The following is a 21,087-nucleotide window of genomic DNA, read 5'->3' as shown; positions in this document are numbered from 1 at the left end:
CCCTTTGGCAGATAACAAAACTGCATGGAGGGCTACGGTGGGCTGCCTGGTCAGGGAGGCAGGACTAAGGCAGGTGTGTCTAGTTCTTCCCTCCACTTCTGCTCATGATGTAAGCTTGACAGCTGTCAGCCCTCAGTTTGCATCCCAGCTCCTCAAGTTGTTAACAGTGGGGTATTAGGCAAGCAGAGCCACCTCTTTGAACTTCAATTTCCCCCATCAAATGAAGTGATAATGCTGGCACTTTCCTTATAAGGCTGCACTGAGGATTAAGTGAATGACTGCCTACAACCAGGCAGAACAGTGCCTGGCACCTGGTCGGAGCTCAGTGAATGTTAGTTCCTGCCGTCGTCATTATTACTATTACTATTATTACTATTATCGTTATTCAGCTTGTCTTTGGGGTATGGAGGTATCTTAAATATCAATTTCATTCTAAAGATTTTTTGTAATATATTTTTTCCAACTTGGCTTTAAAAAATATCTTGAGGAGTTTTTAATTTTTTTCCTAAAATTTTCTGGGCTGTCTTTCCCCAGGTCCTGTGTCTCCAGGAATGTGTCTGTGGACTTCACTGACTAAACAAAACAAAACTTCTGGAAAACGGGCCTCCATCTAAGGCAGGTCAGCACTTTTCTCTTCCCTATACCTGGATTATTCTTACTCATATTTTTACCCATGGAGGTAAAAAAAGAGTATCTACTAAAGACAAAGTAAATAGGGGTAGCCATGGCCTGTATACAAGTCATCCTCATTTTTCTCAGCTTTAAAAATAAAATAAAAGGGAAGTAGCAGGCAGGGGAATCAAAGCCAGCAGGGGTGACAAATGCCAGGGTTCAGGCATCAGCAGCAACAAAATGAGGGCTGCCTGGATTCTGAAGTGGTCAGAGCTCACTGAGGTACAGAAATCAATACTACGGTGCAGGCAGAACAGCCTGGAGCCCTGGTGTTGAAGTCTTGGTTCTGTTCTAACTAGCCCGGATCTCCTGCTAGTGCTGCTTCTGTAGGCTTGATTCCACATTCATTGTAAGATGGGGCATGGAACAAAATATCCTTTCTCCCTATTTTCTTCCAGTCCTAAATCCTAGGGCCTTAGAGTTTATTCCTTTTTAAATCTAGATTTTAAAAAATTTCTACATGTTTAAATGCATACTACCTATCCCAGTGATTGTATTAGTGATGCAATGTTCATCTCTTTGTAATTCAAATGCACACATGGAAATCCAGCTGCCGTATCTAATTGGAAGGCATGGAGTCAACCTGCAGAAAATAACCAGGTGCTCCTTCCAAGGGCATCATTGTGACTATGCTTTTCCCACCCATGGCTCGCCTGCAAATATAGGCTCAAGGATGTGGAGCCACTGCTTTCACCACCTAGAGTTTCTCCTCCTTCCCAAGATGGATTTGCTGAGAAGTGTCCAGTACACAGTCACATCCTGATATCAACAGATGAAACCCTGGCAACCTCCCTGAGACCCACAGCAAATGAGTATATATACTTCATCAAACAACACAGAGCTACTGCAACAGGTACCTCCTGGGACCATCAGTCAAGGAAAACAATCAGGGAGAAAATGAACAGAGTCAGTCTTCACTGACTCAGCCGCACTTGGCCTGGCTCAAAGGCAGGTGGGGGTGGGATGTGATGGGGTTAGAACATGTCATCCCGACAAGGCCATTTTGATACATGGGATATTTTGATGTGTCCTAAAAAAATTTTATACTTGTTTTGTGAGGTTGGGAGGGGGATTTTACTCATTACTTTATGTTTTTAATATTACCTAAAATATTATAAAATGTAGGAAATAAATATATTTAAAGGAGCCATCCTCCTACGCCCCCTTATGTCACAGACAGCAACCAAGCAAGTATTACCAAAACAAGGGATGGGGGATCCTCTGAGAACTGACTTACAAAGCTTGTTTTGAAAACACAAATTTCAATGCAACTGATAAACCAGGAAAGAATTTTGAGCACAGTGCAACTTTTGTATTTGCTTATGAGCAATTCCATCCAGGAGAAACACTAGGTGGCTGCAGAAAACTGCACGCAGCTGATCGAATGGGTGTGCACACCTGTGCTTGCACCTCTGGAGTCATTTGTTCCTGGGTGCACCTACGGCCATCTTTTCTCCCCTTCTCACCACCATTCCTTTGTGATCGAGCTCCTTGTTTCACCACAGCCTTCAACAGCAGATGCTAAAATTTCTGGATTTTGTTTCCCCCCTCCCCGTAGAAAAAGAGCTGTTTTCTTTAGGAAAGGGGAAAAAACACTACATTGCCATTCATGTGGGCAAAGCATATAAACTCTTAGTGCAGACACACTCTCAGAGCCTCAGGGCTGTTCTTATGTTCTAACAGAGTGCATACATCACTACAGACCTGCCAGCTGTCTTCCAGCAGAACTAAACGAGGCCCTAATCTCCTTTATGGAGCAGTATGGGGAGGAGGGGAGGCGGCCAGGGCAGCAAAGGCAGTTTCAACTCTATTTACTATTCGCAGTCAAAGGCATGGCTGAAACCTAGTACAAGTCTATGACTACCAAAGACTTTCTTAGACTTATTGTGAGATAGGGAGGAAAGGCCCGCCCGTGCAGGGATGACTAACATGTGTGCCCATGTTCACTACAACTGGTGGTGCTATGCATTCCTTGCCTTGTTCCTACACTGCTTTAGGGCAACTTAAAAAGATGCATATTATATAGCACGATTAAAATGTGCGCAAAATAATAAAAACAAAGCAAAGGAGCATTTGTGTGTATATATATTCATACATGAATCCATATATTCATAAATGAACCCATACATATGTATATATAAGTCATAATTCAAACCCTGAAGAGAATCTTCATAACCATGACTACATAAAAATGACAAAAGAGGCAGTGAAAAACCTCCAAATGGAACCTGGAAGAAAGAGATTTAGGTGAAAGAAAATCAGGCACTGAAGCCAGAGTCTTGGTTTGAAATTCCAGTTCTTCCACTCACTTCCTGAGCGTGTAATTTAAACTTTGAGTTTTATTTCCTCGTAGATAAAAGTGAGAATTCTCTCCACCTAACAGTGTTATTTTCAAGATTAAATGACAGTGTTCTTAAGGTCATAGGAAAACACAAATCTTGCTCTGAATTTCTGGTTTTATGCTGTGATCAGAAATTCAGAGCAGCTGGGCATCCCAGGGTGCAGACGCAGTCCCACTTGGCTGGGACACTGGATCTGAGAGACAGGGTATGAGCACAGATCCATGCCCACCAGACCCAAGGGGCAGTGGGCCAGGGCCAGGGTGGCTCAAGGGAGAGACAGAACTGAGAAACCAGAGGCACTGTGGCCTGATTTTCCATCGCTCCAGGTTGGGAGGACCCTCAGGACAGTGGTTCCCAAAATGTGGTGCCTGGACCAGCAGCATCCGCATGGCCTGGGAACTTGTTAGAATGTGTATTATGGGCTTACATATTTCATACTTACTGAGTTAAAAACTCTGAGGGTGGGGCACAACAACTGGATTTTAACAAACCGTCCAGAAGACTTTGGTGTACACTCGTTTAAGAACCACAACCTTAGGAGACAGCTTTGCTTTAATATGTAACTGTGGTACAGAGCATGGGTCCCCTGATAATAGGGGACCACCCTCACAATTCAGCCTACAGTCAGGACTGGAGGCAGAGAGAGCTGATGGTACAGCTTTACGATACACTGCATAACAAAGGCAAGTTAATAGTCATGCCTTCCTGGAGCTCAGGGCAAACGTGACACAGTCAGGGGGGCAGATGCCCTCACCAGATGCCTGTGCATCACTGGGAACTCCTGCCCTGACTAAAGATGGCAGCTGAAAGAGGGCAAAGACACTGGGGAACTGACAAAAAATGGCAGACACTAATGTACCATAGGAAGAGCCAGATATGAGGTCACATAGAAAGTTCTGAGTTGGTCATTTAAGTTAGGGCTGGCTGAAGGTCAAAGGGGAGCCACAAGGTCAGGGGGTCTGCCTGTAGGTTGGTCTGTGAGCTGGCCTATGAGTATGTCTGCCATGAGGTTGGAGGTCTGCCTGGAAGCCTGCAGGAGAGCTGGCAGTGCTGTGAGGGACCCACTTAGCCACCCAGACTCGTGAGAGATGCCTGGAACTAAACTGTGACCAGGAATGCTGAGCTGAAGACCTCTGCTTTTCTGAAAGACAGTACCTCTGAGTGGCGTACACTGAAACTGGCCTGCTTTGACAGAGGGAGGCTGGACTATTTGTTGTTGGGTGTTTTTAAGGGAGCAGGACATAATGGCAGAAGTCTGCCATTATTCTAAATCTGTATAATTTTAAATAAACAATCCCTTTCCTTTTTCACTAAACTCTTGCCTTGCGAGTCACACTTCTTGGTGGTGGGTAATCGAACCCCAATGGTTCCAGAAAACCATTGGTAGGGTTCTGTAACAAGTATCCTATATTTTGCTGTGTGTAATGTGTACTTTTTTGCCCAAATTTCTGAGGGAAAAATTAGGATGCACAGTATACATGGGTATAAGGATTATATACCATGGGTATGATAATGGGCATAATAATCCTTTGTATAATGTGCACCAAAATGTGAGTGCGCATTACACACAGCAAATTACAATAAGTTCAAGAGTTTGCAAGTTTGAGTTTGGAAAAGGTCTGATGGAATCCCAGGGTACCTATGCTCCTGCTCTATAACTCAGCAAGGAATACACATCACCTCTGGCTATGTGAGAGCAGGATGCTGGTCACCCAGCAACACTCATCACTTCCATGAAAGGTATGGTCAAATCGTGATGGGACCGGAAATGTCATAAACATGCTGATCAAATGGCATTGGAGGATTTGTGAACAGAAAGCAATGAATGAGCCTCTTAGAATGAAAGGAGCACAGGAAAAGAAAATAAATAACCTACTGGAGTGTGCAGGCCACACTCCACACTCGAGTGAACGGCCACAGTGGAAGGACTGATGTAGAAATCTTTCCTTTCATGTACCCAGCATCAAATACCTATTTCTATTTGTCATCCTGTCTGCTTAGTGTCTTACGTTGTGGTTGTATGCTCAACAGGGCATGCTGCTGTATCTGGCGACCACCTTCGCTCCTTCCCCTCCCCACTCAATTCATCTCCAGAATCACTAGAGTTTGATTTTATGTAGCTCTTACAACATCTAGCCTCTCTAATCTTCTTCATTTTCATTTCTCTCCTTGCTCATCTGATTGCATTTCTACCAATCCTCTAAGGGATGGATGAGCAAAAAAGGAAAAAAAGTAGGCAAAATAGTCAGGCTTGGTGAAGAAGAGCTGCAATCACACTGGAAGATAAAGTACAGTATTTGTGATTAATTAGTGAATTCAGTTTCCTGTAGGGTTCTGTAAGGGTCCCTGCCTCCACTTACCAATCCTGAAAAGGAAATCTATAATAACTACACATCACAATTCCCAAGCATCCCATTAAATACTAATGTTGCACCAAAACTAAGATCCATCTGCTTATTAGGCAGCAGGCTGCCTCTCCTGCAAGGTATTAAAAAGATGTTGTAAATCATAATATTTTATTAAACTGCAATTATTAAACAGGATATAAAACACACTGAATGATATCTATGGCACGGATTCACTTGCATACTTATGCATTATTAATACATGCAATGGTAGGCAGCCTAATTCTTCCCACTGTAAACTTTATGAGTTTTAGAAATTAAATAGTTATTATCATTACAAAGGAATACCCATGTTACATAAGAAACTAAGCAAATGGATAAGCAATGTTTTTAATAACAGTGTTTAAAGTTTCCAAGCAACGTTTTTAGTTATATTTGTCCTGTTCTCTCTAGAAATAGAGTCAGTTTATCACTCTAAACTCTCCCTAGAAATACACAGTACTTCCATTTTTATGGAGAGACTCCATAAAAGGAATCACAAGTCATGGAATGTTGTAGTTAAAAGAAACCTTGGGAATCACCTAATCCAATTCTTCCTCATTGTATGGGTAAGGAAATTGAGACCCAGGGGACTCAACATTTGCCCAAGATCACACTAGTCAGTGGCACAGTGAGAACTAGCACTTTTCATCTCCAAACTCTACTGGTCCTTCCACTGTATAATTTGGCTTCTCAGCTTTGAGCAGAACCAACCATGGATGAAGTCTCTAAAGTCACCTGTACAACCAACTGCATCCATGGTATAGAAAAAGGTCATCCTTAGAGATGAGCTCTCCATAGGAGATCTATTAGCCCTTACAACATTCAAGCAAAATCCTAAGATGTGGGGTCACTTTAGGACACATCTTTTAAACCTGGATTTCACTTTACTTAAAAGGAAAGCATTCACTCCACCAATATCAGTCCCCTAAGTGCTATATTGTAGCTTAGAGGCCACAGCTATTCACTGAGAGAGTTTAGGTAGAGAGCTTCCGAGACCTTAAGGTGTCAATGTGTCACCTGATCCTTCCTACGCATCCTGGTGAACCACAGCAATCACTCTTCCCCAGGTGCTATGAGTTGACAACGTCAGGGTTGTGCTGGCAATTAAATCCCTTTCATAATTTGATTCTACTAGAAGGCAGGAGGACAGAGGCTCGAACCAGAGTTTTCCCATTACACACTTTTCCCTACACTTGTATTGGGCTGGAATCTGATCATCACACACTGACACACCATGCACATTTGCCTCTAGTGGTGACCCACAGATGTGCCTCTAGCACAATCTTCAGAGAAGCCATTTTTGTCTTTCAGGGGTTCAGGCTAGCCTTATAAGAATGCTGTAAGTATAAAGTGCTCTACTAGTTCAAAATATAAAAATAAAGTATGATTCCTAGGATTGCAAAGAGTCAGACACAGATTTGGGGATTTTCAGACTCAAAATAAGATGAGACAGATGTAGTTGGACGGTATTTAATCCCTTAGTGACTGCTTTGCAGGTCCAAATGGCATGGAATTCAGTTAATTTGTAAATACTCCATATGCAAGAGACTCTCCAATAGTCTATTTTTCCCAGCACTCTGCTATTCAAAGCCCTTCAGTGTCTCCTTCATGTTTATAGAATAAAAGATTAGGCTCTTAGACTCCAGGGCAATTTTTTAACAATCTGTTCAACACTATTTAAATAACATTAATTACTCGCTCTTTTAAATCCCATGCTGTATTAGCTACCTATTACTGAGAAACACGTCAGCCAAAAACTTAATGGATCAAAAGAACAATAAACGCCTCACACAGTTTCCGTGGGTCAGGAATCTGACAGCAGTGTAACTGGATGGTTCCAGCCCGGAGACCCCTTTGGGGGTGAGGTCATGGTGTTGTCCAAAGCCATAGTCATCTGAAGGCTTGACTGGGACTGGAGAATCTGCTGCCAGGATAGCTTTCACCTGGCTTTGCCACATGGGCCACCCCAAAGAAACGCTCCCCTCTTGGGACATGGCAGCTACTCCCTCTCTGAAAGAGAGACAGGAAAGCCAACTGCAAGCCACAGTGCCTGTGGTGATCTAGCCTTGGAATCATACGTCATTATTTCTGCAATGTCATGTTGGTTACACAGGCCAGCACTATTCAGTTTGGGAGGGGACTACACAAAGGTCATGAATACCATCAGGTAAGGACACAGGAGGGTATGGGAGGCTAGCTACTGTATGCACTATACTAACCCCACCTCCCTGCCTTGGCTTATGCAGTTCTCTCCATGTGGTTTGCCCCTCCTCCCTCTGCTCATCTTAATGTGGTAAACAAGCACACGATCTAGAGTGGATGAAACTGGGTTTAATCTCACTCAAAGACAGAAGTCTGATGTGAGCAAGTCCCTTGGCCTTAGCTCCCACATGTGTGACACTAATGTTATAATCCCTGCTGTAAAAGGTAACTGTGATACTGAAGAAATCCAGTCTAGAAAAGTACTTTGTAGGTTGCTGATATGTAAAATTATTTCTCAACTGCCATTTTTCTTTAAGGACCACCTGTAGCCATTGTCTTTTCAAAGCTTCACCTCTCTCATCTGGAGGCCCCAGCCTCCTCCTCTGGGTTCTGACAGCAGTATGTGTATTCCTACACAGTCTTCACACATTGCACATTTATTGTAAGTATTTAAGTGAAATTCACTCCCACAGGGTTTTATAAATTCCTTGAGGTCAGAATTTCCCATGACACTATCTGCAGAATAGTCAGTAAGTGTGTCACTGAACTGGCATGCCTTTAGAAAGTCCTTTACCCTTAACTACCACCCACAGAGACAGGGAGTGTAGGAGACCATTCTGCGTGGCATGGGCCCAGCTCCCACTTGGAGATGCACAGGACCCACGCCATGGATAGGCTCTCCCGTGGGGAATCAGGCCTGCAATGTGCCTAGGCCGCTTTGAGTCTTGCTCTTGCTAAAAAACTCCCTCATCCTGAATCCAGGACATTTACTGCAAAGCAACTTCCTAAAATCCATGCTAAACCTTCCAAGGATGGGTGTAACCAGTTCAACCACTTCTGCCTTTTCATTTGCAAATATCCCTCTTCTGTGATGTGATTAGCAGCACTGGCTCCTTTGTTTTCTGTAAAAGGTAACCACCTAAAGCGAACCTGTGCATATTAAATGAGAACTATCATGTAATGTGTCGAGAAACCCAACAAAGGCCAGTCATGGCAAGGGCCAAGGCTTTTGCTTCCCTTGAGAGAAAAGCCAGGCTGTCGTTTTTCCTCCACCGGACTCAGTAGTCCATGTAAATGTCTCATTTCATCCATAATGACTTGGACACTGCGGGCTGGTGTCTGCATCAAGGGAGGGCTTCACGGACACACGGTCCATGGGGCACACATGACAGAGCAGGAAAGAAGGTGACTTTAGTTCTAGATGTCCAGAGCATCATAGGCCCATGGTAGAGAGATTAGTTTGGCACTTTTGAATGTTTCTTGGGTATCAAACCCAAGGTCCTAGAATAATCAATGATTTTTGAGGAACACATTCCTACCCAGCTTATTTTTCCACTTGCACAGAAGAGAAAGTCAACAGAGGTTTGAAGTAAGAATGTCACAACCCAAGTTCCCCTGCCCCCCAAGTTTCCTGTTTGCTGGCTATTCAAACAATCACTAATATAGGTGCTGCCGTGAAGGGACTTCTCTGTGAAGGGAATTAGATACTTATCCTCCAACCTTAAGACAGAGAGGTGATCCAAGGTGGTCCTAATGTGATCACATGAACCCTGAAAAGCAGAGGGGTCAGAGAGATGTATGGAAAATGAGAGGCAGGAAAGATGAGACAGAAGGGGAGGTCAGAGAAATCAAAATATGAAGAGGACTCAACCCACCATTGTTGTCTTTGAAGATGGAGGAAGGGAGTCAAGAGCCAAGAAATGTGGGTGGCCTCTAGAAGCAGAGAATAAGCTTCCACCCCATAACAGCCAGCAAGAAAATGAGGATCTCAATCCTGCAAAGACAAGAAACTAAATTCTTCCAACAGCCTGGTGAGCTTGAAGTGGACCTTGATTTCAGCCTTGTGAAACAGTCAGGAGTCAGTCAAGACAACCTGGACTTCCGACCCATGGATCTTCCGTGAGATAATAAACGTGTGGTATCTGAGGTGCTAATGTCTAGTAAATCGTTATGGCAGCAATAGAAAACTAACACAAAGAATAAGAGTGAAATGCTGTTGTAGGTTTCTGAGAAGGAAATAGAGCTCTTCTCTCCTGACCTGTACTCTGAGCCAAGCCCAGGTGAATGGGAATGCATCAACAGAATCTCCAGGTGTGTTCAGAAGCTCTGAAAGAAACTCGGCATCCAACAGAGTCCAGAGGGATAGAAGGGACATGGCAGCACAGAGTGAGCATGGAAGTGGATGGAAGCCACCTTACGAGTCCTGGGTTCTCCATTGAGGTACCAGAGACGACCCAGAATTTCCCCAATAGTATGAGATGAAGTAGATGGACCAGCTCCAGTGAACCAAAGGCATCGTGGAACCTGGAGTCCAAGAGGCAGAAGGGGAATGACGATGTTCAGCTGTGCACTCAGGCGATCGGGCAGGAACCCTTCATCTGAGTGTAATCGTCACAGGCATCAGAATAACACCTAGTTCCCCGAGTCTCACCCTATGGGAGAAGGAAAGTAGAAGGCAGAAGAAAAGAATCCTAAATCAATTGAGTATTTATTTACTTAAACTAGAGACTGAGGGAAAAGTCTTGACACCCCTGAATTTATTACAAATTGGCAAGATTTCATTTTCTGCCAACAGAGAAGATGGAAATTCCAAAGGTGAGAAAAGTTCAGTTATAGACAAAATAAAGCTGTATTTTGCATACCAAGTCTGTGAACTATAAATCCAAACACAGATAACATCTACTGAGCAGGTATTATCTTCCAGGAGCCATATTTTTTACGCATCCTATAATTCAATGTCATTATCTCCACTCTGAAGGTAGAGAAATCAAGGCTAAGAGATGTTAAGAAAATAGCCCAGAATGTTAGAGCTGGCAAGTGGCAGATTCAGACTCAAATAGCTACCCACGTACTACTTCCTATTTGAATTCTTTGCAGAGTGTGCAGCAGGAAGGATACTGTTTATAAAAGTATTTTTATGAATCCTTCTGGGATTATGCTATTTATAGGATCACTTTAATGAATTTTTTAGTATTGCATTCATATACTGAGGGCACACTGTGTGCCAACCAGCTCTAAGTGTTTTTTGTGGATCATTTGCAAGTTATGGCTTTCTCCATTTTATGGGTGAGGAAAGTAAGGACCTGACTTGTCCAAGGACACAGAGTTAGAGACAGAGCCAAGATTTGGGTATGGTTACACAAGAAGAATGATGAGGGGCTCTGACAAAGGAAACCACCTTCCAGGGAAAGGCCTTGGTCCTACATTAAAAGACTGGTGAACAAATGTCCAGTTATATGTCTTAAATTAAAATAAAATTTTAGGATGTATCATTTTTATGTTTTCCTGTTTTAACCAATGTTTTTAATTAAAAAATCATGCCTCCAATCAGAAGGCTTCTACCATAATTTTAAGAGGACTAAAGTCCAGACTGTAAGTGGCTGAACGTCTGCAGATGAGGCTGGAGAGGCTGGGATTGCTCAAATCCTCACAAGCTCCACATGCACGCTAGGGATTGTGGGTTCATGCAGAGGAGACATTAAGGAGGTAAAATTCCTGTTTGAGAACGATCATGTTGGAAATGTGCAGAAAGCTTTGGAGAGAGTCCAGACAAGAGGCTGCGTGAGTAAACCAGTGAAGAAATGATGAGGCTTTAACTAAAGCCGGGAGGCCGAGGGAAGCATAAGGTGAACAGTCAGTGCCTAAACGAAACAGTGCTTTGTGGGCTGACAAGACAGCGGTACAGCAGTAGGACTCCAAATGCACTCTTCTGGAGAATTGTCTGGCGGTATGTTTCAAAACTCCTTAGAACTGTATGTGCCTTTGATCCAGCTGTTCCATTTTTAGGCACTGTCCATAATAGAATGACCAGAAATTTTCACCCAATATTTTACATACAAGGATCTTTTCGTTGTCCCACTATGTCTAAGAGCAAACACTGGAGACAATATGAAATGTCCAAAAATAGGGAGCAGATAAATTATCATCCATCTAAATTACGGAGAAATGTTCTTAATTTAGGTAATAAAAACAATATGATTTCAGTTTTGAAAATCAAAAGTTATACACACAAGTAGATATAGAAATCTAGACATACACACACATAAAACAAAGCTTGAAAGGCTATTCACAGTGTTTAGTTATGGTTATGCTTAACAATGATGTGCGGTTTGTTTTCTTTTCTGTGCTTGACTGTATTTTCTGGATTTCCAACAATAAATGTATTACTTCTCTAATCAGAAGAGTATCAGGACAAACATTACTTCCAGGTTTCAGATTTGAGAATGGAATCTAAGTCCTAATGTTTATTTTAAGTTTTAAAGAGTAGTCTTTTGGGGGTACTGAACAAATCCTAACTCTTCACTATTTTATTGATTTAGATCATGTATCCTATTGATAAATATCTATTCAGGCTGAAGAACTCTCTCTTTCTCTCTCTTTTTTAATCCATCTTCACAAAACAGCCCTTCTCTGTCCCTAATTTACTTGGTCTTTTGCAGACTGAATCTAACTGAAACCAGAAGACTGGAGTTAAAACCTAAAGCAAATATCTACATCTGGCATTCAACTGCCAAACTTTATAAGGTAATGGAGGCATTAATTGCAGCATCTGTACACAGTAATGGATACGAGGCATACCTCCTTTTACTAATAGAGCAAGTCCTAAAAAGTAAACCACATTTCTGTCTCCCTGGATAATGACCTAAATAATGCCAAAACTATAGATGAATTCTACATAGATGCCTAACACCCAGACAGCAGAAAAATAATAAAATAGGTATTAGTAAATTTAACAGATATTAATAAAACAATAGATAATTTAAAGCAACCTCAGTGCCATCTGTATGCATATGTGATTACTAGACAGAAATATAAAGTGATAAGAACTGGACATGAAAAGGTATTTTCACTTTATAATTATAATACATTTATAAGGCTATTTATAATTTACATAAGAGCTCATTTAGCTCTTATGATGAAGATGTCATGACATTTCATAGGTGAAAAAAAGACTATTAAGTAGACAATGTTTTCTAATTTTATCCTTTAAAAGGTCACCAGTGTTAATTTTTCTAATTCTTTCAAAATTGATAGAGGGGTGGGGGTTACAAATATGCAGAGAGCCTGCAACTGAAAATTAACCCACAGGCTTGGTAAAAGCGCCCAGGTTCGGTTATTATCGACAATGCCCTTTGTACCTGTACTTACAGCACAGAACCACAATGAAAGCTTTCTGAAATCGCCACAGGAAGAACATTAGGACATGAAAGAAATGGTTATGTTTTCACCACCAGAAGTCTAATCCATGAGAAATCTACTTCTTTTACTTTTTGTCTACTCCTTAAATCTCAAGTATATTTTGAATGCATTAACCGAAGAACACTTTCAAGTTTTTCTTTGAATAAAAGCCATTTAAATCGATCCTTTAAATACCAAACACCACAGATGCGGAGCTATTAACCTAGGGTGATTGCTTTTCTAAACAAACTGCATTCTGGAGACAGATCAAAAGCTGTATCTGGCTCCAACAATGACTCATGGTCATGGCCTCCATAACTTCAACAACATTGTTTAGAATGGCCAATTAAACCAAGCTTTAGGGCCATGCGGCGCACTCTCCCTCCCCCCACCACCCCCAGTTACATACAAGGTTTCTAACATGCAGGGGAGCTGATAGAGAAAGGAAGAGGGAAGGTACCTGGAGTTCAAACACAGACAACCAGCATCTCCTCCACTGAGACACCTGCATGTTTTCTGTTGGGGCCAGTTGCTCCAGGTGGGTCGGATTCTGCCCTGGTTTCATAGCTGTCATATTGACAAACCTCCTTTCTCTCAGCAACTTGTCATTGATTCAGCGTCAGTTCACTCACGGCACTCTGCTGTGCACCAAGTTACTTATACACACTTGGTTTTCTAGAACCTGAGAAAAACCATCCACAGGAAACGGCAGCGACTGAATGAAATGAGAAGACAAATGATCATGGAAACAAGCAGGCCTTGAGAGTTTGTGCTGCTCTTTGTCATCTGTGCGTGACATTTGTTGCAGGGCGTGGGGCACAGTGGTGCTCGGTGAGGCAGAGCCATCAGAACTGTGTGTCTGGGTGAGGTGAGGTGACTTAGACATAATCCAAAGAGATAAGAAAGACTGTGCTGTTCATTAGTAGAGACATTCTAAGAGTCGCCCTCATCTCCTAGTCACATTGAAAAACGCCACCCTCTGCATCCTTAAGAGCAATGTAAGTGAGCACTGCTTCATGTGCTCCAGGAAGATACTATAGAAAAGGTGAAGACTAGATCTTCTTTGGGATAAGCTCACTCTTCCTTCTTCAGTGTAGCTTACAGATGCACAGCCAAGATGGCAAAAGCAGACACACTGCAGTGGAACCCAAAGGATATTTACAAGGGAACAAACAGCAGCTGTATGTCAGCTTTGCCTTGATTAAGTGTTCTATGGAAAATTTTTGTTTTGCATAACAAAAGTGTCATCCATACAAATACAGAGGTTGTCGGTCATCTGCCTGCCCAGCAGGTTGAACCACCTCCCAGCCCTGACTACATGCACCCACACATCCCACACACCTCTTCTAGTCCATCATCTGAAATGTCCACCATTAAAGAGTCACATCCTTGAGTCTGCTATTATAACAAATTCCTTTCTGAGCAGCAAGCAACATATCAGACTACCACCTATTAAAACCTCTTCATTAGTTCATCACAAATTATCCAGAAAGGGCTTATGGAAATGATGGGCAGAATTACTTATCTGTCAATATTTATTTATGGTCTACTACTAAATAGCATAGTACCAAGTGGAAATACAGTGATAAATTCACTTATTCACGCATTATCATCCTCCCTCATTCATTCGTTCATTCGTTTGTTCATTCATTCATTTATTCATTCAACAGATATACCAGGAATTGGAATAGAAATCTTACCCTCAATGGACTATAATCCAGTAGAAGAAATAATATTTGTATCTACAAAGCAGGAAGAAATATCATGAATTTTAAAAATGAGGTATGTGTTATGGAAGTTAGTAGGTAGGAGAGACCAATGCCAGAGGAGGGGATCGATATGGCTCCACAGAGAAGGCATTTGACCTGAGTGTTGAAGGGTGGCTGGCATATGAACATGCCAAGTGGGAGAGATGGCTGAGGAAACGGCGTTAAACTGCTAACCTATTGCTGAAAGGGGCCTGCCGGCAAGAGGCAGCAGGAATGTACTGAGTGCCAGATGCTGGGGGGAGTAGAGGAAGGAAGGGAGGGGAATGATGAGGTGTGCAGAAAGGGAGGGGGGAATTCTGGAAGCAAACAGCATGCCTTGTTTTACCAGTGTGCCTGAGGCCAGCCCTGCATTTATTTATGTTGCAAGCCTTACTCTTCTGAAAGTACAATTCTGTGGATCTTGTGGAGGTTCTCTAGCCAAAGCCATCATTTTACAGAGGCGTTTGATAAATTATCCAAGGTCAGAGAGCTAAGAAGCAATAGATCCGAAAATATAACTGAGTTTCTCTGAAATGAATGAATCTAGTATTCTTTCCATTTGTACCAAGGGTTACCACTTGGCCAGCAGTATCGTGTGTGTATGTGTGTGTGTGTGTGTGTGTGTGTGTGTGTGTGCACAAGTATACAAGAATGGGAGGAGGAAGAAAGAATGACTGATGTTGAGGTTAATCAGGAGGGACATGAGTTATGAGAGGTTAAGAAACACAGACCTGCATATTTTCACATTATGAGAAAAGTTTCTTCTGGAAACAAGGACTGATCTAGAAACCTGGAATATAATGTTTGCCATCTACGCAATAGCTGGTCTATGATGTAACAACTCAAGCTTCTAAGACCTTTTCAGCTCTCAGGTGCCTGCTTCCCACATCATTCCCCTCACTCTTATTACTCTTGTCATAAATGCAAATGGCAGGTTCATGGGTGGCCAAGAATTAACTTCTCAGCAGGATAAAATGGAACTAGCATAAAAGAAGTCACAACCATTCACCACTTGAGTATTCAATGAATTGACAGCATCTCTATTCTTGGCCAGATTTCCAATTTAGGAAGATACACTGTTTTAACAGCAAACAGAAAATGCCAGGAAAGACGAAAACCTTCTAAAGCAAAGTTGCATTGGGCCTTTCATCCCTCTGTTCTGGGACATTTCTGCCTCCAACACAAGTATGTTTCCTCCACCCTGTGCCATATGAATTTTGATAACCCCAGGCCACTCAGAGCAGTGTTGAGGAGAAACAGTGTTGACAAATCACAGAAGTAGAGAATGTTGGCAAGCATCTTAGACATCGGATCTGACAATTTTCATAGAAGATAGAATTAGCTCAGGGAAGTAAAGTGACTTGTCCAAGATAATACACATAATAAAGATGGAGAACCAGTCTCAGAAGGCCTCGGGCCCCCAAACTTTGCCCACCAAGGGCCTGAGGAACAAGCTTTCTGGCCAAGCAGGAGGACAATTTTACTCTCCCATCAAGAATGTAGTGTATACAAAGTCCCAGATTTAATCAGAGACAGTCCCAGCTCCCCACCTCAAGTGAGACTTCATTCCAACCTTTCAAATCCTTACCCACAAACATAAAATATTATAACTGAGACCATCCTTTTCCTCCCAAGCACTGACATGATAGAGTAAATTTTTCAGATATGTCTAAGTGAACTTTGTTAGGTACTTAAACAGCTTTGTGCCATTTCCTTCTAGGTAATTCCCCTCTCTACTTTTAAATATTTGATGCTTCTATGAATGGATGTATATAATAGAAATACAGCTTCAATGAGTACTACAGTCAGAAGCTGTGGGTATGTCCTACAGTAGAGAATGGTTAAGCAGTTACGATCACTTGATGGAAAATGATTTTGCTGCTAACATTCTCCTGATAGCCAGCATTACCAAGACTGCGCTGTGAATTAGGGAAGCACTTTGGGATAGAACGTTGAGTGAAAAAACATCCAAGTCACAATGCAGAGTCCAATCTATGATTACACTTTGTAAAACCATGAGTTTTTTTAAAAAGGTTGAAAATTAATTAAAATAACAATGGCCACTGTGTTACAGTTGTAGAATTATGAGCCAATGCTATTTTTAAAACTTCTAAAATCCTAAAAAGTAAATTATGACATTCTGATACATCTCAAATTGTACAGCTAAATTAAATCATGAATTTAAAATTTGATAGAAAGGAAACTTTAAAATATCCGTCAGGTGGAAGAGGTTAGAGAATACTCTCACCTGGAGTTCAGGAGAAATGGAGATGTTTCACAGCACTCTGGGTATGTCAACTAATCAATGTGGAAAGATGCTCTAGAAATCTGCTGCTTTTCCATAGTTGGTTCCGTGTCACACTAGGTCTAAAATGAAATCAACTTATCTGCATCACTTAATTGTCTATGAACTCAAGGCTGAAATGAAGGCCTGTTTCCCCCGACTTCCCCCTACAGTTTCAACAGTTACCAGAGAGGAGTGCCTCAGGTTTGGTAGGTACCACAGGAACAGGCTGCAAGTTGCCCCCCAATGCATGCCTTGCAGTTTTGAAGCTCCAAGTACCATTGATATCACCATACTTTACAGAGTAAGTACATTATTAGACAGGGACAGACCTGCTGAAACTTAGCAATGTAAGGTACCAAACAATGAGTATTTTCTGAGAGGCTCAGAGTAAACCTGACACATCTGTGTTCTTATGGTGCCATATTGGTTTTTAGATATCTTTCCAATTAGCTCTCTATCTTTAAGATATTTTTTAAGATTTTATTTATTTATTTTTAGATACAGGGGAAAGAAAGGAGAAAGGGAGAGAAACATCAATCAGCTGCTTCTCACATGCCCCCAAACAGGGACCTGGCCCACAACCCAGGCATGTGCCCTGACCCAGAATCAAAGTGGTGACCTTTCAGTTTGCAGGCTGATGCTCAATCCACTGAACCACACCAGCCAGGGATCATTATCAGAGTTTTTAGGGAGTGAGGGTATGTTCTTTTTGTGTGTGTGAGCCAAGCTTGTAAGACTTTGGGGCTTGTAAACCAGAAGGCCACATATAAAATAGTCAGTGTTAAGCACTATTTATTTAGTTCATGAATTTGAATTCTTTAATAAATAAAAAAATAAATCCTACAATAATACCTCACATTTCTATACTTGATAAAAAGTGTACAAGGCATTTTCATATGTATGCTGTATATCCCTTGCTTTTTGTGAACACTTTGGTGGTGAAGAGAGCCATGATTATCCCCATTTTACAGATGGGGAATCTGAGGCTCAGACAAGTTTGCCTTGGCCAAAGTCACACAAAGGGACAGGATTAAAACGAAATCTTCAGACTTAACCTAGTACTCTCCATACCACCTCTTCCAGCCTAGTTTGATTAGGCTTTGACTAAAAACAAAAATAATGAACTTGATCTGTCACAGTCCTCCTCAAGCCAAAGAATTTGAAGAGGTCACTGGTGAATAAGTAGACAACAGTATTTAACAAAATATACAAAGTTTTAAAGTATGACACTAATGAATTTATAAATCCATAAAAAAAAACTATTCCACCCATCAGATAGTTTTAATCACTTACTAAACCATATTATGTACCATAATCAGCAAATGTCAGGAAGAGTTAATAAGGAACATAAAGTTATGATAGGTGTGCATTTCTAGACATAAAAGCCACTGACCCAGTCAGCAAATCCCTAAGAATGGCTGTCCTTCACCTAGGCTTGCAGCTGGTTATAAACCACGATTGTCCTGTCACTCATGCTCACTGGGGAAGCCAATCTGCATGGGGCATCACTTTCTAGAGTGCAGAATAAGCCAAATAATCAATACAAACACACAAATATATGGAAAAATTCAGTTCCAAGGGTAATCAAATACAAATTAAAATAAGATATCATGCTTTATCTATGGATCTGCAAAGTAATTTTTCACAGTTAACACAGTGTTGGTGGAGCACATGGAGACAATCTCTCATAGGCCTACAGGAAAATATGAACTGGAGTCAGCTTTTCAGAAGCATTATGATGATGTTTATTACAAATATAGTTTACTAATAACTTTACTTACTTTATCCTAAAAGTTGACAAAAACTCATCTAATGTGTAAGGATGACCATCATTGCTTTATACAAGTAAAAATAGCAGATAACCATCATTGAACCAAAAAGGGATGTTGATAAATTCTGGGACATCCATATAATAAAATACTATTCAGTCCTTAAAAATTCATATTCTCAAAGAGTATTTAATGACATGGTGAGCTATATGATGTATGAAAATGCAGAGTACATATTCTTCAATACAGTATGACCCAATTTTATAAAGTAAAAAAAAAATACCTATATGCATGTCAATTATACTGGAAGGAAAAACTGCAAACTGTTAACCAATGGATTTCACAAGATGCTGATGCACAGATTACCTAATCTCACTCTTACAGTGAAAATTTGGAGTTTCCTACAGAATAAATATGAGAATGGTAGTATTTTGACTTCTCAAGCCTTATTTGGTAGTATGAGTATAAAATAGTTTTATAATGGTGGGAAATGACTTATTGATGCATATTGATGGCTTTATCCCAAAGTCATCCTGCTCACAGCTGAGATGGGAAGGGGCCAATGTTATAAGGACCTCAAGCCCCTATCGGGGGTGTCCAACCCATGGTCCATGGGCCGCACGTGGCCCAGGATGGCTATGAATGTGGCACAACACAAAATCATAAATTTACTTAAAACACTATGAGATTGTTTGACTTTCATTAGTGTTTGTGTATTTCATGTGTGGCCCAAGACAACTCTTCTTCCAGTGTGGCTCAGAGATGCCAAAAGGTAGGACACCCCTGCGTATACTGGACCCCAATAAAACAGCAGCTATGTGATATTTCCTTTAAAATCAGGTTTGGGGAAAACATTATCCTGAAGAATTGTACATTTACTGAGCAATGAGAATTACATCACTGCCTTGAGATGTTCAAGAGTTTAGAAATGGTCAGTGACAACCTTTTGCCTGGCTCCAGGTGTTTCATATGAAGGACTTTAGGGAAGTTTTTTGTTTTGTTATTTCAATGGGAAGGATTACAGATCCTGGGGTTAGAGTCTACATGTTCTGAAAGCAATGATCTCTCTCGGGTGAAAAATGTTTCATTTTCTAATTAGGTACTAGGGTTTTAATAACATGTTTGCTAAGGCCTTCTTCCAGCCCCACCAGGTTCTTTATCTTTGTTGGTCTCATTTTAATCTGCTGCTTATGCTCGACCTATAAAGCTGGCAGAGTGTGAACTTGTCTTTAAATTCCATTGTTGAACTTTTCATTTTTGTGTAGTCGGAAATTCTACCTATTGAACACATGCTAAACTGACACTTGATTGAACTTGAGGTCTTTACCAAATGCTGGTATGCCGACAGCTGACAGACCCATTTTCAGCCATTTCAACACACCAGACCTACCTTCAGCGGGCCAGCTTTGGAATGAATGAGATTTCCAACCAGAACATTAGCATTTTTTCCTAAGATCCAGGAAAGATAGCTCACACCTCTGAATCACATAGCCTGGTACAAATCTAGGATTAATTAAGTCAGATAGTCATTAAGGCAGCCTCCCTGCAGCTCCTGAACATCAAGTCCACTGCCTACTCAGTCATTATCCATATGAAGTGACAACCTGTATTAGTGTCACTGACATTACCTGACCATAGAGGACCACAGCTGGACATGAGGCACATCCAATTAGTGTGAACAACAACAAAAAACTATCAAAAATGAATTACAACAAAAATATGATTCGTGCCTGTTTCTTCAAAAGAACAAAAAACAATGATTTTTTAAATAAAAATTCAAAACATATGTTAAAATTCCAGACAAACTATAGAACATAACCCGGCAAACTGACGCCCGATGGCGGCCCCCGATGCAGGCCCCCGATGCATCAGCGTGCAGGGTGAGCAGGGCTGCGCACATCAGGGGCTGCTCATGGCGTTCATTCCTGTGGCACTCCCAGCCTTTTTAAAAATTTTTATTGAATTTATTGGGGTGATCTCAATTAATTGTATAACTTTCAGGAGTACAATTCTGTAATATATCATCTTTATATTATATTGTGTGTTCACCACACAAAGTCAAGTCTTCTTCTGGCCCCCTACCATTCCCCTCCTTTACCCTCTCCTACCGACCCCCACCCCCTTTATTTCTGGATGGCACTCCATGACAGGGTAAGTGTCCCCCATTGATCCTAACTAAGTAGCAGTGTCAAGGGCTGTCATAACACTTCAGCTTCATGACTCTTGAAATCAAATCTAGTAAGCACCTACTGAAATGCTATCAACAATCAGAAACATCTTCTAAAAAAGAGTTAATCGTGTCAATATTTATTCCAATGCAAATGTTCAAATGAAAGTGTAAATGTACCACTTGGCACCATGTATACTGAAAATTTTTTTGTGTGATTAACTTCTAACATGGATTTATAAAAAAAAGAACAAACTGGAATCACTTAGGAGGGGAACACATAGAAGCTTAAGTTTTGTCACTCAAAAAAAAAAAAAAGGTTCCCAAGCCATTCT

General features: G+C 41.2%; 1 protein-coding gene across 2 annotated transcripts in view; it reads right to left on the bottom strand.

The window, feature by feature from the left end:
* The window catches only part of TMEM108 (transmembrane protein 108), a 295,467-nt gene that overhangs the window by 231,856 nt on the left and 42,524 nt on the right, over positions 1-21,087 (bottom strand). The gene's annotated exons all lie outside the window — the stretch shown is intronic.

The sequence above is a fragment of the Phyllostomus discolor genome, chromosome 7 (genome assembly GCF_004126475.2).
Source record: "Phyllostomus discolor isolate MPI-MPIP mPhyDis1 chromosome 7, mPhyDis1.pri.v3, whole genome shotgun sequence".
NCBI lineage: Eukaryota > Metazoa > Chordata > Mammalia > Chiroptera > Phyllostomidae > Phyllostomus > Phyllostomus discolor.
This window is presented reverse-complemented; position numbering and strand designations above follow the sequence as displayed.